Source organism: Myotis davidii, unplaced genomic scaffold (assembly GCF_000327345.1).
Source record: "Myotis davidii unplaced genomic scaffold, ASM32734v1 scaffold339, whole genome shotgun sequence".
Taxonomy (NCBI): domain Eukaryota; kingdom Metazoa; phylum Chordata; class Mammalia; order Chiroptera; family Vespertilionidae; genus Myotis; species Myotis davidii.
The window spans coordinates 249295-257176 of NW_006290778.1; positions in this window are offsets into that span (position 1 = coordinate 249295).

The following is a 7882-nucleotide window of genomic DNA, read 5'->3' on the forward strand; positions in this document are numbered from 1 at the left end:
AATAAACAACTAGTGCTGGCGAGGATGTGGAGAAAAGGGAACACTAGTTCACTGCTGGTGGGAATGCAAACTGGTGCAGCCACTATGGAAAACAGTATGGAGTTTCCTCAAAAAAAGTGGAACTCCCGTTTGACCCAGCAATCCCACTTCTGGGAATATATACTAAAAACTCCAAAACACCAATCAGAAAAATATATGCACCCCCTGTGTTCATAGCAGTGTTATTGACAATAGCTAAAATTTGGAAACAGCCCATCAGTAGATGAATAAAAAAGCCATCGGACATTTACGAATGGAGTACTACGAAGTGGTAAAAAAGAGGGATCTATTACCCTTTGGGACAGCATGGGTGGGCCTGGAGAATATTATGCTATGAGAAATAAGCCAATCTGAGAAAGACCTATATCACAGGCTTTTACTTATTTGTGGAATCTAATGAAGAAAATGAACTGACCAATAAAATAAGACCCGAAGCATAGAGGCATAAAACAGACTGACATTCCTCAATGTGGGATGGGAGGATGAGAACAGATAAACCAAAGAACTTACACACTTATGTGCATAGCACATGGACACAGGCAATAAATAAAGTGGTGAAGACCTGGGGGGGTGGATAGGGGCTGGGAGGAAGGAGGTAAAGGGAAGGAAAATGGGAGACATCTATAATACTATCAACAATAAAAAACATATTTTAAAAAAAATAAAACACAGGCTATAACAAGAGACAAACAAGGACCAGTAATTCCACTTCTGAGTACTTATCTGAAGAAACCTAAAACACTAATTCAAAAAGACATATGCATCCGTATGGCCACTGTAGCACTATGTATAACAGCCAAGATATGCACACAACCTAAGTGTCCATCAATAGATCAATGGATAAAAAAGAAGAGGTGCATATATACAATGAAATATGACTCAGCCGTAAAAAAAAAAAAAGTTAAATCTTGTCATCTGCAACAACATGGATGGATTTAGAGCAGGGGTCTTCAAACTGCGGCCCGCGGGCCACATGCGGCCCGCCGAAAACATTTAGCTGGCCCGCCGGGTGTTTTTGCCGCCGCTGTGTGCATAGGAATTTGTTCATAGTTTTTTTTTAAACTATAGTCCGGCCCTCCAATGGTCTGAGGGACAGTGAACTGGCCCCCTGTTTAAAAAGTTTGAGGACCCCTGATTTAGAGGATACTGTGCTGAGTAAAATAAGGCAGAGAAAGACAAATGCTGTATGATTTCACTTATATGTGGAATCTAAAAAGCAAAGTAAGCTAACAAAACAGAAGCAAACTCATAGATACAGAGAACATTTTGATGGTTTCTAGATGGAAGGAGTGTTGAGGGGATGGGTGAAAAGGAGAATTAAGGAGTACAAATTGATAGTTACAAAACAGTCATGGAGATGTAAAATACAGCCCAGGGAATATAGTTAGTAATCTTGTAATAACTATGTATGGTATCAGATGGGTACTAGATTTATCAGGGTGATCACTTCGTAAGTTATATAAATGTCTAACCACAATGTTATACTCCTGAAAATAATATAACATTGTATGTCAACTCTATTTGGAAAAAATTATTTAAAAAAAACCCCAAAACCTTTATAGCCCTTGCTGGTGTGGTTCAGTTTGTTGGGCATCATTTGGCACACTTAAACGTTGCCAGTTCAATTCTTGGTCAGGGCACATGCCTAGGTTGTGGGCTTTATCCCTGGTAGGGGGCTGGATATACAAATTTGTGAATCACTGGCATGTGACTTAATGAAATTACCTAGAGAGTCAGTGTAGAAAGAAGTAGTAAAAGGAGCAAATCTAAGGAACTAACTCCAAGTTTATGAGACCAGGATGAAGTGGGGTTGAAAAAGAACAAGCCCGGCTGGTGACAGCTCAGTGGGTGAGCGTCAACCTATGAACCAGGAGGTCACGGTTTGATTCCTGGTCAGGGCACATGCCCAGGTTTCAGGCTCAATTCCCAATGGGGAGGAGGGTGTGTACAGAGGCAGCTGATGGATGATTTTCTCTCATCATTGATGTTTCTCTTTCTCCCTCTCCATTCCTCTCTGAAATCAATAAAAATATTTTTTAAAAAAGAACAACAAAGACTACTGAAACACTAACTGTGACATAAGAGGAAAATCAAGAAAGCATGGTGTTGGGAAAGCGAAGTGAAGAAAATGTATCAATGAAGAGGGAGTAACCAACTGTGTTAAGTGCACTGCTATGTCAGGTAAATGGTGGACTGAGGCCTGGCCACTGGATTTACAATGTGGATGTTATCAGTTAACATAACAAGAACAGTTTCTCTAGAGTTTCAAAAAAAGAAATCCTAGAAGGATTTCTTTTTTGCCCGTATCTCTAAGTAAAACTGCACAAAATATTTTCCAAAGAAGTTGCAAGGACTGTGAAGTTGGAATATAGAAAATCCGACTCAATGACAACCACTGAAGTAAAAAGAATATAGTGCCTATTAGGGGCCCAGTGCACGAATTCATGCACCTTGAAAGGAACTGTGGGACACAAAGCTGCAGTGGGCACAGGGACGGGTATCAGCCCATCCTCTGCACCCCCACCCACCCCCCGGCCCCTGTCTGCTGACAGCCCCTCTCCCACCGCTGCTGCTCCCACGCACTGACAGCGCCGGCCCTGCTCACACCTGCTGACAGTGCAGAGCCATTGGGGATGGTGCCAGCAGTGGGTGCGAGCCGGACCAGTGCTGTCAGCGGGTGCAAGTGGCGGCTGCTGCCCCGATTGCCCCTCAGGAGCACGGGGAAGTGGAGAAGTCCTCAGGCAATGGCTCCAGCACCGGTAGCAGGTCCAAGCAGGGCCAGTGCCAGCAACAGGTACAAACACTGGGCAGGACCGTGGCGTGCAGGAGCAAAGAATTTTTAGTAAGCACCAGAGGCTCGCCCCAATGGCAGTGACTGGTGCCCGGCCTTGGTCTGACGCCCCTGCTCACCTGCTCCACCAACTCCCCGCGGCCGACGCCCACCATGTCCCACGCTCTGCCTCCTGCTGCTGACGCCTGCCATGTTCCATGCACGTCCCCTGGTGGTCAGTGCATGTCATAGTGACCAGTTGTTCAGTTGTTCGATTGTTTGGTCTATTTGCATATTAGGGTTTTATATATATAGATAAGGTGCCCAATCCAATAGGGGTAGCCAAAATAGAAATTGCCCTTATCTCTAAGTAAAATTGCACAAAGTATGTATCAGATGCTTCCTACTTCTAACAACATAATTTATGCTAAGAGGAAATGTGGTAATTCAGGCAAAAAATAATTAAATTGGACTTCAATAAAACTAAAACCTTCTGAGTTTCAAACACTACCAAGAAGACAACCCACAGAATGGGAGAAAATATTTGGAAATCATATAGCAGATAAGAGCTTAACATCCAGAATATATACCAGTAAATAACTTTACAACTCAAAAATAACAAGACAAATTTTAAAAATGAGCAAAGAATCTGAACAGAAATATTTTCCAAAGAAGTTGCACAAATAACCAATAAGCACAGGGAAAGATGCTCCACATCATTAGTCAGTAGGGAAACGCAAATCAAAACTATAATGAGAGCCCTGCAAGTGTGGCTCAGTGACTGAGCATCATCCTATGAACCAGGAGATTATGGTTCGATTCCTAGTTAGGGCACATGCCTGGATTGGGGGCTCCATCCCCAATGGGGGGCATGCAGGAAGCAGATGATCAATGACTCTCTCCGATCACTGATGTTTCTATCTCTCTCCCTCTCCCTTCCTCTCTGAAATCAATTTAAAAAAATGTATTTTTTAAAAACTATGAGAAACTACTTCAGACCCACTGGGATAGCTACACTGAAAAAGATGGATGACAACAAGAAGCGTGGGCAAAGAAGTAGAGAATTTAAGAAACCTCATACATTGCTAGATTGTAAAATGATGCAGCTGCTATAGAAACACTTTCACAGTTCCTCAGAAAGTTAAACATAGTTACCATATGACCCAGGAATTCCACCCCTAGGTATATACCCAAGATAACTGAACACATATGTCCACACACAAACTTGTACATGAAGCATTATATAAAAAAAGCCAAAAGTGGAAACCATCCAAATGATTACTGAATAAACAAAATGTAGCATATCCATACAATGGAATGTGGTTCAACCGTAAGAAACAAAGCATTGATATATGCTACAACATGGATGAACCCTGAAAACATGATATTAAGTGAAGTAAGCCATATACAAAAGGCCACATATTATGTGATTCTATATATAACTTGTCCAGAATAGGCAAATCTACAGACAGAAGTAGACTCGTGGTTGCCAAGGGGCTAAGGAAGAGGGGAATGGAGAGTGACTGTTAATGAGCAAGAGATTTCTTTGGGAAGTAATGAAAATGTTCTGGTTATGGTTGTACAACTCTGAATATACTAAAAGCTCGTTAATTGTATACTTTAAAAGGGTGAAATTTATGATATTTAAAAAAAAGCTTTAAAGAGCCATAACTCCTATCCATCCAGACATGTTTGTTTCTACAGTCAATAGACAACAAAGTAAACAACAAATTAACATAAAAGCAGACACCAAACTACAAGAGAGAGGTTATTTGTAACTTACCAACTATAATTCCATGCCCCAACCTTGACATCCATAGATATTTTCAAATCTTAACAACTTAGGGATTTTGATGTCACTGTTATCTCTTCTTCCTTTACCATCTACAAGTCCCTATAGTTTTTGGTTCAAGTTTATAAATGATACTAGTAATTTAATTAACACTGAGAGTTCTTGGTATGCCCCAAGAAAAAATAGCTTCTACAAAGTATTGGGAAGCATAAGAAAAGTATAATAATCTGACAGAGAATCCTGGGAAAACCCTGTTCAGAGAGAAAGAGTCCACTAATGCATTTTCAGTGGAAAACAGCCAAAGGTAAAAACTGGTTTAAAAATCTCTAGTAACCAAACTGAGTGAAACCAAACTTCAGTCCTAAAGAGAGAGTTTTAATGGTCTGCTGACTTCTCTGTCTGAAAACAAAACCTGCTTCTAGGAGAGCCTTTCTGTGAAAGAAACCTAACTGGATTCAGTTCCTAGAAGTAAAGCTGGAGGGGGGTGAGGGGCGCAAAAAAATTACTGTGACAGCCGTCTTTACCATAACCAAACTAGATCTGAAGGGAAACACTGGAATCCAGGTTGGCCGCTGCGGTGGTCACTTTTTACCCAGGATGAAGTCCTGCTTTTTCAATGTAATAAGCCTCCCTGGACTCGGGCCCCTACATAATGAAAGAAATAGTTCTGAGACAGTGCCCATCACTTCCAGTCACCACAATATTTTATATACAGCAGTTTTAGGTTTACAACAAAATTGAGAGGGAGGTACAGAGATTTCCCATATACACTTTGCTCCCACACATGCATAGCCTCCCCCATTATCAACACTTTCTGTTATTTTTTTTGCAAAGGACAAGCTTACACTGACACCTGATAGTCACCCAACACCTACAGTGTACCTTAGGGTTCATTCTTGGTGTTGCACATTCTATGGTTTTTCACAAATGTACAGACACAGGTATATCCCTCATTATAATATCATAAAGAGCACTTTCACGGCCCTAAAAATCCTGTGCCCTGCCTATCTCTCCCGTCCACCCTATTCCTGGCAACTGCTGATCTTTTTATTGTCTCCATAGTTCTGCCTTTCTCAGAAAGTCAAGTAGTGGTATCACACAGTATATAGCCTTTTCAGGCTGGGTCCTTTCACTCAGTAATATGCATTTTCAACATACACCAATTTCCAAATAAAACACATTCACAAAATAGAGCCACTGCAGTTTTAAGTTTCTTCTCTCTTCCAAATAATGACCTCCCCAAAAGAAAAAAATCAGCTTTAAACTTGGAATGAGAATTTACAGGCTTGTGTTTTGAGCCCGTTTCCTTAATTGTAAAAGAAAATTATCCTAAGGTTTAAAGAAATGAAATTAACCTCAACCTTAATACATAAAGTATTCCTATAAAAGGGTATTCCAAGCCAGAATGTAGGAAGGTAGAACATACTTAATAGTAAAAGAGGTGACTAGGTCTCACAAAGTGAAAAATCCTTAAAAAATTCCTATTTATACAGTAGTTTTGTAAATAATATTCAATACAGTTTAGCATTTTGTATGTGAGAGCATGTCTATATATATACTTATGTATATGTATATATATATAGAATATATATTCAATTATTTTCCTACATTACTGATCACATAGTTTAAGATAATCATATGTCCAACCATGTAACAAGATTTACTCATCATTTCAGGCCATCTAATACAATCAGGAAAAATATATCATTACGACTGAAAACTATGTTTCTCATCCTTACTCAGTATTTGCATTTTCAATTTTGTTTGATACTTGTTTTTATGATATGGGTGGGGGACTTCAAATAATTGTACACACACTATTAAAGACAGTGTTGCTAAAACGAAACAGCTGGTTGATAGGCAGCACTACAATGCTGTAGCTTGATATGTCTGCACATTGACATATAATCATACATTTTAATTTGGTCTGTAAAAGGCAATGTAAAAGTGTCAATTACACCAAGTACATGCTGCCTAAAAGTCAAACACATGAGATGAGACCAACTATAATTGAGAGCACTATATAAAAAATGGTGAGGCACAACACAGAAAGGTATTGCTATAACGATAATTATTCAGATTTCCAAAAAGGCTGAAAACCTTACTACCTAGGACTAGGATACTTTGGTATAAATAGATAACAGGATACCCCAGAAATCACTAATACCTGACTTATCATTGTTAAGAATATCCTGGAAGCAGAGAACAATTTTAATATACAAGTTTATAAATATCTACTTATATAAAAACCCTGGGTGTAACATCACGGCCAGAAGTGTAACCAACCGGAAGGCAGTCCTGCAGGGGTCATCCTGGAAATGGCTGAACCCTCCCCCAGCTGTTTCCCCGGAGGGCAAGGTTTCAGGCAGGAACCTGCTCTCGGAGCGGAGCATGGAAGTGCTGAGTCCTGGGTTGCCTTGCCAAGGCTGCGCCCTCTCCGAGCTGTTTCCCACAAGGCCTGAGGGAAAAACCCACCCTCTGAGCGCCCAGCAGCAGTCAGTCCTAGGTTGCTGAGGCGAAGGCCACAGCGTGGTAGAACCCTGGGTCTGGCTCAACAGGGGGCATGGCCGACCTTCAAACCAGACCCTGACAGTAGGGAGGAGGCAGCCCCATTCCTCAAACAATCTGCTGTTGGATAGCTTGCTGTCAGTGGCCTGCCAGCCAGGAACCCCATTCGCCTGCACCCCTGACCCTGACAGGAGGGAGGAGGGAGCCCCATTCCTCACCGAATCCACAGGTGGCCAGCTTGCTGTCAGGGGCCTGCCAGCTAGGAATCCTATTCACCTGCATATCTGTATAAAGTTTTAATACATTATGTTAGAGGTCGAGGTGGTACTGTTTTACCCACAGCATCTACAGGAATTGCTGCAAATTTACTTCTCGGTGGAAGCACCTTTCATTCCCAATATAAATTACCGATTCCATTAAATGAAACTTCAATTTCTAAACTCAATATAAAGAGTGAAGTTGCTAAAACTATTAAAAAGGCCCAACTTCTCATTATTGATGAATGCAAACATGGCATCCAGTCATGCTATAAACGCTATAGACATTACTAAGACAAATTATGAGTCTGAATGTAGTATTTGGTGGGAAAGTTCTCCTGCTTAGAGGGGATTTTCAACAATGTCTCAGTATTGTACCGCATGCTATGTAATCAGCCATAGTACAAACGAGTTTAAAGTACTGCAATGTTTGGGGATGTTTCAGAAAGTTGTCTCTTAAACAAATATGAGATCAGAGGATTCTGCTTATAACGGATGGTTAGTAAAACTTGGAGG